Source organism: Paroedura picta, chromosome 4, assembly GCF_049243985.1.
Source record: "Paroedura picta isolate Pp20150507F chromosome 4, Ppicta_v3.0, whole genome shotgun sequence".
Lineage (NCBI taxonomy): Eukaryota > Metazoa > Chordata > Lepidosauria > Squamata > Gekkonidae > Paroedura > Paroedura picta.
This window is the reverse complement of record NC_135372.1, coordinates 135,854,231-135,867,993: the sequence shown is the minus strand read 5'-3', so window position 1 is coordinate 135,867,993 and position 13,763 is coordinate 135,854,231. Positions and strand designations below refer to the sequence as shown.

The following is a 13,763-nucleotide window of genomic DNA, read 5'->3' as shown; positions in this document are numbered from 1 at the left end:
GGCGGCTGGACTGGATGATCCTCTGTAGTCACTTCCAGCTCTGTGCAGTTCTGAGAAGTCCACAAAGGCCCTTACTATTTTAATAGTTAATGTTTAATATTTTAAATACTTAATATTTAAAAAAACAGTGTGTGCGTGGAAGATCACAGGTAGGCGACCTTGTATAGGGTAATGCATCCTGTGGTCCGATTTTAAAGAATGAGGAACAGGGGAAACACCCAAAGGCTCCATCTGCACCAATTTACCAAAGAAACTTTCTAGTTTCTCCCCGTGGCATCCATCTGCGATAAATCTATGCCCTGTTTTACCCCTCGAAAAGGTTTTGGAGATGAGTTGATGAAAAATTTCTTCATGCTAGTGTACCTCTGCCCTCTCTTCCCTTCCACCGCCCTCCCAGAATGGCCTACCAAGATAGGAAAGGCTTCCAAATGGGTTTGAGTTCTATAATAAACACGACAAGATCCAGAGAGAGATTAAATATCATTGCATTTTCAAAGGAAAGAAGCTGTTCTGGTCAGCTTGCTGATGCCCTCTGGCTTCAGGAACCAGTGGAGAGAAAATTAATACATCGTGTAGTGGAGAAGAGGATTCCCCAGTGTGTAAAGATGGAGGGGAAGATTCTCTAACTTAGACCTGTTTTTATTCCGAGGATGAATCACAGACACACAAATCAATGCCCCTATTTTATGGTTCTGAGATGCTGGAGGACATGGGGGCCTCACCTTTGCGTTAACTTTGGCTGGGGCTTTCTACTACTGTTTATGCTACCGTTCTTGGTGGCCTTTGCATCGGACTAAAGGAGAAAGGTCTCCAAGTAATTTATAGTGGTTGTAGGAGGTATAGAGCAAAGCTTGGATGTATATCTGCATTGCCAGCTCCAGGTCAGGAAAACCTAGGGAACTGGGAGGTGGAGTTTGGAGTGGGCGGAGTTGGAGGAGGAGATGGAGTTCAGCAAGGATATGATGTCATAAGCTAAAAGGGATGTCATGAGCCAAAAGGGAGGGCGGTATAGAAATATGATGGATAGAGATGGATGGATGGATGGATGGATGGATGAATAGAGCCTGCTCTCCAAAGCTGCCATTTTTTTCAGGGAAACTGATATTTGCAGTCTGGAAATGAGTCATATGTTAAGTCCATGAGTTCAGAAGTGGACCCAGACACTGGTAGTGATCTTAAGTCCTTATTATGACCCCATCATGTTACAAGAAGCAATTGAACTGAGCCAACTCCCTCCTCCAAGAAAACCCAATTGTCACTCTTCTTCAAGAGGATGCTGAACCATTAAGAAGTACACTTTAGGTACGCTCTCCAGTTATCGATCCACCTGACAGAATTAGGACCTATACCGCATTTTACCAGCTTGACAACAAGAATATCATGTGGAACCTTATCAAAAGCTTTACTGAAATCCAGATAAACTATGTCCACAGCATTCCCCTGATCCAACAAGGTAGTCATGTTCTCGAAAAAAGAGATAAGTTTAGTCTGACATGACTTGTTCTTGCCAAACCCATGCTGAGTCTTAGAAATCACAGCTCTCTGTTCCAGCTGCTCAAAGATGGACTGTTTGATGATTTGTTCCAAAGTTTTACCAGCTACAGATGTCAAGCTGACGGGTCGGTAATTACCTGCATCCCCCTTTTCCCCTTTCCCTTTTCTCAGGTCAATTGTTATTATCAGTTTTCAGAAAGTTTTGAAGCCACTGTTTTACTGTTGAATTCTATTCTACTTGGCTCCATGTTAACTGCCCTGTGCCAGAAGGGAAGGCAGTATATAAATATAATAACCAAGCAAAGTTAAAAGGTTTAGAAAGGTTGATCTTCTCAGACTGGTAGTGGCTCTCCAAGGATCTCTTTCCTAGCGCCCACCACCTGATCATTTCAACTGCAAATGCCGCAATTCAAACCTGGGATCTTCTGCATGCCAAGTAGAGGCTCTTCCATTGAGCCATCGCCCTTTATAAGTTTGCAAGGAGCCTCACCGTTGAGACCCACCAGAAAGAAAAACGCTGCAATCTACTCTGAGAAATGGCCTAAATGTGGTCTCCCTGAAGCTTCCTCTTGAGTCCAAATATTTGGATGGAGCGTTGCCATGGATGTTTTTTTGGTCCAGCTGCTGCTGTTGCTATAGAAAATATAAAGAGCTCCGTGGGGCAACCTTGTTTTTACAAGTATTTTTTTTTTTTTAGAAGGCTGATTTGTGTGAGCCAAGCGTGAGCGAGAATTCTCCCGCGAACACCTATGAATTGTTGACTCTGGCTGGACTACAGCTGTTGCTCTGCGTGAATCCCCTCTCCAATGACTATTAGCATGACTAGTTTTACCCGTATTGTTTCACACCACGAGACTCTGTGAAGGAGGGGGGAGGAGAAGAAGGCAGAGCAGATGAAGACAAAAAACAGACTTCCTTCAACATATTTGAAATGGGTCTCTGATCTGGCAGCAAGGTACGGCGCTTCCGAAAAGAGTTTGTCAGTCGTAGCCAAGCAAAGGAGATTCCCCACATCCCGCCTTCACTTTTAGCATCTTGGTTGCTCCTCTGATACTTTGGCAAAGCGTGTTGCTAAAAAGGTCGGTGAAGGGCCTAATAAGAGAATGAAACATAACAGGTTATGTATGACTGTACGCACCACCAAGCTAGGATTCAGCATCTGAAAAAATGATTTTTTATGGCCCCAATTTGTTCCCATAGCAAAAAGGGGATTGTCTAGTTCAGGCAAGTCTCCCCCATCCTATAACCCTCTCCCCCTCCCAAAATGGCCAGTGATGGGCTGGAGGAGATGGGAAGGGGAGGGGCCCCAGGTGGGCGTGTCTACAGCTCTGCTTCCCAACCATATTCTGCACAATTGTGCCACTTCTGGGGTTTCTCAAAGCTTCTCAAAGTTTCAGGGCTTTTTCAATGATAGAAATGTTCAGAAATGCTGATCTAGTTGATAAAGCTCTTTCTTGTGTGTATCTTTATTTTAAAGCTTAGGGCAGGAATTTTGTTTTGTATAATTTCATGCTATGGTTTATAGTGGAACAATCTGTCCCACGGAGGAAGGCCTTGAGGTTGAAATATGCTTTCTTTTAATAACTTTAAAAAATAATTGTAATATAATTAAAGTTGTGTTACTTTAACTTATGTACCTTTGGGGAGGGCAGTATATAAAGAAAACGAATGAATGAATGAATGAATGAATGAATGAATGAATGAATGAATGAATGAATGAATGAATGAATGAATGATCCATTATTGCTCTGACCTGGATAGCCCAGGCTAGGCTGATCTCATCAAATCTCAGAAGCTAACCAGAATCGTCCCTGGCAAGTGTGTAGATTGGAGGCCTCCAGGGAAAACCAGGGATGTGATAAGGAGGCAGGCAGTGGCCAACCATCTCAGAATGCCTCTTGCCATGAAAACCTGATGGGATCGCCATAAGTCAGGGGTGGCCAAACTGTGGCCCTCCCGATGTCCATGGCCTACAATTCCCATGAGCCCCTGTCAGCATGGTGCTGGTAGGGGCTCATGGGAATTGTTGTCCATGGACATCTGCAGAGCTAGCTGCAGTTTGGCTACCCCTGCCATAAGTCAATGATGACTTATGCCATTAGTATTCATTCTGTCATTAGGCCTTTCCCCATCCTTCTTGGCTACCTGCTTTTTTCTTGGCTGAAGTTTTTCCTTCCCCTTTCTGTTTTGGTTTCGCAACTTTGCAAAGCTTCCCAGCTGCTTTGAACTCCAGAGGCTAGGGTTGCCAGCTCTGGGTCGGGCAAAACCTGGTGACTTCAGGGGTGGAGCCTGCAGAGGGTGGGGAGGGCCTTCAGTGGGGAACAGTGCCATACAATCTATCTTCTGACTGACCATTTCCTCCAGGAGAGATGATCTCTGTTATCTGGAAGGAGATGAGCTGTAATTCCAGGAGATCCCCAGCTCTCCCCTGGAGGCTGGAAAGCCGAAGCAGTTGACAGAAAAGGCTACGTGTAAATCCAAAAAATAAAGTGTCCTTTCACTCCGATTTCGATCGTAGAACATCCCTATCAGACAGCTGAAAAGCAGGGTAGAATCATAGAATCACAGAGTTGGAAGGGGCCATACAGGCCATCTAGTCCAACCCCCTGCTTAACGCAGGATCAGCCCTAAGCATCCTAAAGCATCCAAGAAAAGTGTGCATCCAACCTCTGCTTGAAGACTTCCAGTAGGGTATTCAATGTTTTTATGTGGTCCCGTCATGAAGCGTGGGGTTCTTTGAACGTTCCATTTGTCCGTCTTCTAAACCGTGGCCACCGATTTTGCCTCTGGCCAGCATCTGTCCGCTGCCAGCATTCCCTTTGCAATATGTTTGGATGCTCTCTCCCATTTCCGCCAAAGCTGCTTTGGGATCTCTGGCCTCAGCCTTGGCAAAAGCGACTCAGAGATGGCTGGCAACGGAGAAGGAACTGAGCCGCCAGCCCCCTTTAAAAAACTGGCCCCCTTCCCATTCCTTTGACAAGCAGCCTGGTCCCCAGAAATGAAGCGGCAACATTTCCTTTGGCATGGGGGAAAAGGCGGGAAGGGGCTAGCTTGGCCCGTTCCGTTTCTATAGATCAGACTGCCGGCGGAAGGCTTGGAGCAGGGTCTTGGGAAAACGGGAGCAATCCCAATATAGCACACAATGCGTCCTTCCGTCAGGGCCAAATTTTCTTGGATCTCTTTTCCTTTTCACTTGCTTCAGCCTTTTAGAACGGCTGAGGGAAGCTCCAAGTTTGGGGGAAGGCCATGGTGCCACAAGGGAGGTGGATTAAGTCTAACCTCCCCCCCTCCCTTGGGGTCCTGTGAGGAAGAAAAGCGAATTATCCCTTTTAAAGAAAGAAAACAAAAGCTAGCCAGCACTTTTTCCCTGATAGATATTCCGCTCCACTGGAACTGCCGTTGGTCTTAGTAGGAAAAAGACAGGGACTGGTCTTTTCTTCCTTACTGATTTTTGCCTTTTTTATTCCTGGTTTTAGACCAGATCCGGGCCTTGGAGGAGGAAAAGGAGAAAGAGAAGGAGAGTTGGTTCTTACATGCCACTTTTCTCTACCCGAAGGAGTCTCAAAGCAGCTTAAAATTGCCTTCCCTTTCCTCTCCCCACGACAGACACCCTGTGTGGGAGGTGAGGCTGAGAGAGCTCTGAGATTACTGAAGAAGAAGAAGAGTTGGTTCTTATATGCCACTTTTCTCTACCCAAAGGAGTCTCAAAGCAGCTTACAATCTTCTTCCCTTTCCTCTCCCCAAAACAGACACTCTGTGAGGGAGGTGAGGCTGAGAGAGCTCTGAGAGAAATTGCTCGGCCAGAACAGCTTTATCAGTGCTGTGGCGAAGCCAAGTGTATCCAGCTGGTTGCATGTGGGGGAGGAGCGGGGAATCAAACCTTGGGTGATCTCCGGTTAATCAAACTTTCTCAGTCTAACCTCCCTCGCAGGGTTGTTGTTGTGACATTAAAAAGCAGGGAGAACAACGCAAGCTGACTTGGGTCCCCATTGGGGTGAAAAGTAGTATATAAATAAAAGAAATAAACAAATGAATACTGGGTCTAATTGCAACGGTGGGGAGAAATACCCATTCCACACAATTCTAATGCCTAATCAGAAATATGTCATGATGTTAAGGTATGATAACAACACCCCGCATGAAGGAGGCGATCATCTCCAGGGTTGAGGACAACTGAAGGGAGAGACAGGAGGCAGGAGTAAGCATACAGGCTCCGCCCTCTCCCAGAAACCATGAAGGAACTCATGCATTCTTGAGTGGGAGAGAGCTATGGCTGGTTCCCTAGATTGTGACCAGGGATATCAAGGCAGGAGGGGAATAGCCACGGATCCCCTCCTGAGGACTCCTGGGGTCTTGGACCTCTGGGCTGATTCTACACTTACTTTGTTTATACTGTTGTGGATCCTGCTGAATTCAGATCGATTTGAACTCGGGTCTTCCTCTATCCCCCCACCCCCGCTTCCAGTTGAAACAGAAAGAGTTCTGCACTTCATTGGGGAAGCTCAGAAGTGGGGGGGGGGGAAGCCAAGCACAGCAGGAGCCTCTTTCTTTTATTGAATGGGGCGGTGGGAGGGGGGAGAATAGAATTGGAGACAGCAGAGGAGGGGGGGGGGTGAAGCTAAGAGTCAAATCCCTGCTGAGAGAAGTTAGGGCTTCTGGAGCGCAGTCACTTTAAGACAAGCCTTGCAACCGGGAACCAGGAAGACTTTGAACTCATGCCCTGGCCAATCAGGGAAGACTGTTTTGCTACAGCATTGGAGGCAGCAAGTTAACTCGCAACGAGCAGAGAGCTGTCCATTTACTCATGACAGTTTTTGAAATATCGAGGATTATATTAACTCCAGGATATCACGAGGGAAAGGTAGGGTCACCACGAATCAATCATGCATGTTGCAGAGGGAAAATTTAAAGTGCCCAAAACCAAAATGCAAATTGAATTCAGTGTAGATGGGATGGATTCATTCAAACTAGGACTGGGTAAAAAGCTCCGTGCAGACTATACCCTGGTTGGGAATCCCTGCCTTAGTGTGATGTAGTGCCCAAGTATGCTGAGATGCTTACTCCAACACTTCATCTTTAAAAGGCAAACTGTACACATGTGCAGTCCCTCATACATATTGTGAGGATGTAACCATTCAACTTTTCTCAGTTCAGCCCAGTGGTTCTCAACCTTTAATACAGTTCTTCATGTGGTGGTGAGCCCCAACCATAAAATTATGCTGCTCCAGACAGATGAACACTATCTCGATCTACCCTGCAAGGCTGTTGTGTGGATGGTGCTCCCCCGGCCAAGCTGCTTGCCCCGACGCAACTCGTGTAAAAGTGTCCTTCGACCCCCAAAGGGGTCCCGACCCCCAGGTTGAGAACCACTGGTTTAGCCATTCCCAAATTCCCTGCCCTGTGCTACATTTTAAAAGGTGGGAGCGGGGAGACCTGTTATGTTAACCCCACCCTTTCAAAATGCTAATATTATAGGCCCTATCACAATCAGGGCTGTGCATGCACACGGCCTGCCTGGTGCGTCCAGACGGGAATCCGTGATCTTTGTAACGCGTGTCTGCTTGTGCCCTGGTAATCTCCTTCGGCTCCAGTGCAAGGAGGGTGGAAATGCGTGCTCATGCTGCAGGAGACCTGCAGCAGCCCCGGCATGCGCCAAGCCCCCCTGCTGATCCGCAGCTTAACCCACATTCTCAAGATGCCTCTCGAGTTCCTTCTCTGCTCGGTCCATTTCATTTATGCCAGGGAGAGGTCGATAGAAATGTGGAAATTGGGGGCTGCAGAGCTCTAAATCAGTTTAACTGACAAGTTAATCAAATCAAGCTTTGGCTGATGAAACAGGGCGGGCCGACTATAATCGGAAAGCTAAGGGGGCACATCTGTCTCTGCGGCAGCCTGACGTGTGCTTACCGGAGAGTAAATCCCAGCAAAGCTGCCTTCAACTGAGACACGGGAGAGAGCTCACTGTTGTCTGCTTTGATTGACAGCCGCTCCCCAAGTGTTTCAGCCGAAACCGCTCTTCCCTCGCCCTATGATGTGAGATCTTTTTAATTGGAGATGGGGGCCAGGATTGAACCTGGGAGCGTTTGGCATACAACGAACAGGATCTAATGCTGGCTGAGCTAGGGCCCTCCCCAAAGGCTCGGACTTCTGGGTAAAATTGGGCCGGAAGGCTCTTTTGATTCAAGCCTGTTACTGGAGCAAGTCTAGAAGAACAATCTCCCCCTCCCCTCTAGATTCCTGTTCTTCTAACAAGTGAGTGATGCCTTACCAATTAACAACCCACAAGCTCTGTCGTGCCTCCTTCGGTATCTTGGAAAGGCACCTGGTAAGATGCAAGTGGGTTCACCCTGAACAGATTAATTAATTGGTTAATGATGGGTGCTTAATCAAGTGAAAAAAAAACTTAATTGGGGGCAGCACTAATAAAAATATTCATTATTCCATAAATGATGTGGCACTTTAAGCTTGTGCAGCCCAGGATGTCAGGACAGACCCAATTGTACCATTCCACTGAGCAAATTTCCTTCCTTCCTTCCTTCCTTCCTTCCTTCCTTCCTTCCTTCCTTCCTTCCTTCCTTCCTTCCTGCCTGCCTGCCTGCCTGCCTGCCTGCCTGCCTGCCTGCCTGCCTGCCTTCCTTCCCTTTCCTTCCCTCTACTATTCTGTACATTGCACCTTCCTTCCTTCCTTCCTGCCTGCCTGCCTGCCTGCCTGCCTGCCTGCCTGCCTTCCCTTTCCTTCCCTCTACTATTCTGTACATTGCACCTTCCTTCCTTCCTTCCTTCCTTCCTTCCTTCCTTCCTTCCTTCCTTCCTTCCTTCCTTCCTGCCTGCCTGCCTGCCTGCCTGCCTGCCTGCCTGCCTTCCTTCCCTTTCCTTCCCTCTACTATTCTGTACATTGCACCTTCCTTCCTCCCTCCCTCCCTCCCTTCCTTCCTTCCTTCCTTCCTTCCTTCCTTCCTGTTAAAATATTAATATTGACTTGTATTTGAAGCTTTCCTCTGACCTAAGGAGACTGTCTTCCATTGGAGGAAGGCAATTTGAGAGACAGATGGGATCCCCCCCCCCATTCTTTATTGTGATTGTTCACACAACACCCTTCTGAGGTAGGCCACTGTCTCCTCCATTTTACACACAAAGAAATGAGGCTGAGAAATGTTAGCTTATCCGGGGTTCTGCCATCTAAATGCTCTTTCCTCATAGATTCATGCTATATCAAACAATCTAGGCCAAGGGTGGCCGAACTTTGGCTCACCAGATGTCTGCGGACTACAACTACCATGAGCACCTGCCACCAGGCATGCTGGCAGGGGCTCATAGTAATTGTAATCCATGCACATCTGGAGAGCCACGGTTTGGTCACCCTGATCTAGGCTTTAGACCACACATCTGTTACGAGAATATCAGTCAGAATTTAGAGTTTGGGAATTAATGAAAAAATTCAGTAACACCAGGACGACTTAGAGACCATCTAGGGCTATGGATAGAATATTTTGGGACCATTCCTGGACCATGGGTAACATATGGGATGATCCTGGAAGATGTGGTTTCATAGTCCTGCAGAGCCATCCAGCTCTCCTGTGACCTTGGAAGATTCCTTCATCCATCTTCAGCAAGATACTTCGATTATACTGATTTATTATTTCATCCCTTCTGTCAAGATCCAGTTTGGTCCTTCCAATGAAAGTCAGGATTTTAATACCTCTGAAATAACATTGTGCTTTTGAATCCCGTAACATCTACAGCAGGTTGATGGAGGTGGGTACTCACAGATAGATTCAGGTGAAGAAATGGGCATGCACCTGAAAGCCTCTGCCTTGAACAGAACTTGGTTGGCCTTGAAGGTGCCACTTGGTTCAACTGATCTATTTGATCACTGGATCTAGATAGGAGGAGAAGGAGGAGGAGGAGGTTAGTTTTTTATACCCTGCTTTTCACTACCAAAGGAGTCACAAAATGGCTTGCAAACATCTCCCCCCCCCTTCCCTCTGGACAACAGACACCCTGTGAGGGAGATGGGGCTGAGAGAGCTCTAGGACAATGGTTCTCCAACTTTCTAACACCATGACCCTTTAATACAGTTCCTCCTGTTGTGATGACCCCCAACCATAAAACTAGGCAAGTGTTCTTTAATAGAAATTAAACCAAAACTGACCAATGGCGTGAAGATCCATTGTTCACAATTGTATATAAATTAGTTTTTTCCCCCGGGGTTTCTCAGTTCGGTTCTGCCTCTTGTCCCACCATGCCGATAACGCTCTTTTCTGCTGCTCCAGACAGACAAACGCTCTATCTCGATCTACCCCGCAAGGCCGTTGTGTGGATGGCGCCCACCCGGCCCTGCCGCAACCCCTGTGAAAGGGTCGTTCGATCCCCAAAGGGGTCCCAACCCCGAGGTTGAGAACCACTGCTCTAGGAGAATTGATCTGTGAGAAGCGCTCAAAGAGAACAGTGACTAGCCCAAGATCAGTGACTAGCCCAATGTTCTGCCTGGAGAAAAGGAGGTTGAGAGGGGACATGATAGCCCTCTTTAAGTATTTGAAAGGTTGTCACTTGGAGGAGGGCAGGATGCTGTTTCCGTTGGCTGCAGAGGAGAGGACACGCAGTAATGGGTTTAAATATAGGCTAGATATCAGGAAAAAATTTTTACAGTCAGAGTAGTTCAGCAGTGGAATAGGCTGCCTAAGGAGGTGGTGAGCTCCCCCTCACTGGCAGTCTTCAAGCAAAGGTTGGATACACACTTTTCTTGGATGCTTTAGGATGCTTAGGGCTGATCCTGCATTGAGCAGGGGGTTGGACTAGATGGCCTGTATGGCCCCTTCCGACTCTATGATTCTGTGATTCTATGGCCTGTATGGCCCCTTCCGACTCTATGATTCTATGATTCTATGGCCTGTATGGCCCCTTCCAACTCTATGATTCTGTGATTCTATGGCCTGTATGGCCCCTTCCAACTCTATGATTCTGTGATCCTAAGGTCTCCCGGCTGACTGCGTGTGGAAGATGGAGGAATCAAACCTGGTTCTCCAGATTAGTGTTTCCCATTCTTTGACCACCACACAACGCTGGCCCTTGAGAAGATTCCTAGACCACATAGCTGTTGCTCCAACAAAATCTTTTTTTTTTTAAGTTGTTCTGTTCAATGCAGAAACGTGGAACCACAGAGGGCACTGGTTTCCAAAAGCCCTGCTCTTTTGGCCCTGCCCCTTGAACAGGCCTTAGGATTCCCACATGAAAGGAGACAGGAAAACTCGCCAAGTGCTGTTTTAGCTCTCAGGCGAAAAAAGGCCCTGCTGGCTAGCTGACAACCTTTAAAAGAATGTACATGTGCACATTAAATCAACTTCCTAAATGTCTGAAGAATGAGACCATTCCTCCGGAGAGCCAGCTTGTTACATTAGACCACACTCGAGAGAATTGAAAGATCAAAAAAGATGAGAAACCAGGCGAACAGCCTGCTCCAAGATAATGAATCGGGCTGTGGAAACCGTGAGGAAACTTCCTCCCCTGACTGAACACATGCAATTCTCATTGACAGCGCTGGGAGTTACATGCGCATGTCCAGGGGATAAGAGACCCATGAGGGCCACGGAGGGAAGTATCAAATGTCTGGTAAGATATTCAACACAGAAGAGATGTCAGGGAACGTAGAGAAGAGAGGCGATTCTTTTGTTCCCTGATTTTTTACGACCCAAAGGAGACTCAAAGCAATCGCTTCCCCCCACAACTGACACCCTGTGAGGGAGGTGAGGCTGAGAGAGCTCGGAGAGAACTCTGAGTGGCCCAAGGTCACCCAGCTGGCTGCATGTGGAGCGGAGAATCAAACCTGCCGCTTTTAACCATGACCCCATGTTTGGTATCTGAATCTGATGCACACAACTGGGGAACCTGACGAATGGCAAAGTGTGGCGGGAAGTGAGGGCACCAAGCAAGTGACAGCAAGACCGTTTATGCACTGGAGGTTTCATGCCGGGGTGCAGGCTGGAGTTTTAGTCGTGGCAGGTTGCCCCACCTCTTTCTGCACCCACATGAGGGAGCATTTGGCCAGGCGAGCCTCATCCGTTCCTGATTTGTGCTCCTGCACAGGAGCTGGGGCGGTGAAGTTCCCAGTGCGTAAACGGTCCAAGTGAGGCCGACCTCTTGTTCTCTTGTTCATCTAGGCGCCTGTAGATCTATGCACTGACAGCCAGTCACTTGCCAGGCAGAGGGAAAGGGATCCTAAATCTCTCTCCTGGATGGGGCGCAGCTTGAGGTTGTGCCTAACACAAGGAACCTGGGGGTGATCATTGGCGCCTCCTTGTCTATGGAGATGCAGATCACTAGAGTAGCCCAAATGGTGTTTTCCCATCTACTCCAGGCCAGGCTACCAGCACCCCACCTCTCCGCAGAGCACTTGGCGACAGTGATCCATGCAACAGTCACTTCCAGATTAAATTTTTGTAACTCTCTCCATGCAGGCCTTTCCTGGTCTTCGACCCAGGAATTACGGCTGCGATGGTCCACACTAGATCATCTTGGAGGACCCATGTCCAGCCAATGCTGAGGCAGCTGCACTGGTTGCCAGTTGGGTACCAGATTGAGCTCATGGTCTTGGTATTTACCCTTAAGGCCATCTGCAGGCTGGGCCCTGCGTATTTGACAGACCGCCTGTCTCTTTATGACCCCCTCCTGCACATCTCTTTGCTATGTGGGTTTTAATCTGCTGGTGGTTCCTGGCCCACAGGAAGTGCACTTGGCTTCAACCAGAGCCACAGCCTTTTCAGACCTGGCCCTGACCTGGAGGAATGAGCTCCTGGGAGAGCTGAGGACCCTGACGGAGCTATAACAGTTCCGCAGGGCCTGCAGGATGGAGTTTCCCCCCAGGCGTTTTGTTGCGGCCAGGCTATGGAAGCTTACCAAGAGGACTCTGTTCTTTCAATGTACTTTCTCTTGGGAGTTAAATAGATAAGCCAAGAGTCAGCTGTGGGGTCTCAGGTGGGCTATGCAAACCATGCCAACAATGTTAGCCCAGCTAGTCTGTTTCTAGCCTCCATGTTTTTCTTAGCCAAGTGACCTTTCACTTTCTTCCCATAAATTCAACTGTTGTGAGTATTCCATGAGTGAGCTTTCTCTTGCCAGCAGCCACCATTCCGTGACATCACTGTCACTCAGCCAATGATACAAGGGCTCACAAGATGCATTTGGCAGGCCCTGTTTTGCCTGATATAAGACAGGTCAAGGTGGGGAAGTGCATAATATCAACTGGGCTAGCTTACTGAATTCTTTCGGAGGGTAGCCACGTTGATCTGCTGTAAAAGAGCTAGGTTCGAGTCCTGTAACACCTGGCCTGGGCCTATTCTGCACACAATAGATAATGCACTTTCCTTGCACTTTATAAGTAGATTTTCCTGTTCCGCACAGGAACATCCAGCTGCCAAGGCACATTGAAAGTGCATTATCCTATGTGTGCGGAATGGGCCCAGTCTAGCATTGACTCGATTCTGTGGCAAAAGAGAGAAACCAACCTGACAGTGGAATTCCCCCCCCCCTAGAAATCAAAAGAAAGGATTATGAATTCCATATCCAGACATTAAGCTCATTAATTCCACATTATGGTAGGATAAAGTATGTTAGGTTTAAACTATGTTTAACTTCACCGAAGGTGAAAAATGACTTTGAAATAGGGGGGTTTTAATTGGCTGTAATGGAGCCAATGTTGGATTTATGCCACGCCGTGCCTGAAATAGTTCGTGGAAGATACTACTGTGTCATATTTTATGCGAGGTCACCTGATGAATGTGATGGCCTTTCTTGGTTTAAACTACACCGGTATCTTTTTTTAAAAAAAGAAGGAAAGGACATGAAAAATGGTAAGAAAGAAAGGACATGAAAAATTCCACTGGTTTCATGTGAGGAAAAGCTCCCCGCAAGTAGAAAGACAGCAGTCAGGACAGATTTGCTGTGCTAAGGTTTTTTTTAGAGGGGGGGCACAGCATATATTTGCATTTAATTCTGTTTACACCGAAGGAGCCATCGATAGAAAAAAACTATCATTTCCAAAGCTACAATCCATTCGGCCACTTAGAAGAGAAAGTCGGTTTTTATATCCTGCATATCGCTACCAGAAAGTGTCTCAGGGTGGCTTGCGATCCCCTTCCTATCCTCTCCCTGCAAGAGACACCCCATGAGGTAGGTGGCGCTGAGAGAGCTGTGACACGACTGCTCTGGGAGAACAACTCTAGCAGGACTGTGACTGGTCTAAGGTCACCCACTTGGTTGCACATGAAAGGGCG

General features: G+C 47.6%; 1 long non-coding RNA gene across 1 annotated transcript in view; it reads right to left on the bottom strand.

The window, feature by feature from the left end:
- Positions 1 to 2,200: 2,200 nt before the first annotated feature.
- The window catches only part of LOC143836894 (uncharacterized), a 35,629-nt gene continuing 24,066 nt past the window's right edge, over positions 2,201 to 13,763 (bottom strand). Inside the window, exons 2-3 of the long non-coding RNA XR_013230821.1 lie at positions 9,262 to 9,373; positions 2,201 to 2,586 (exon numbers count right to left, since the gene is read on the bottom strand). This is a non-coding gene — a long non-coding RNA (uncharacterized LOC143836894). The remainder of the gene's footprint in view (positions 2,587 to 9,261; positions 9,374 to 13,763) is intronic.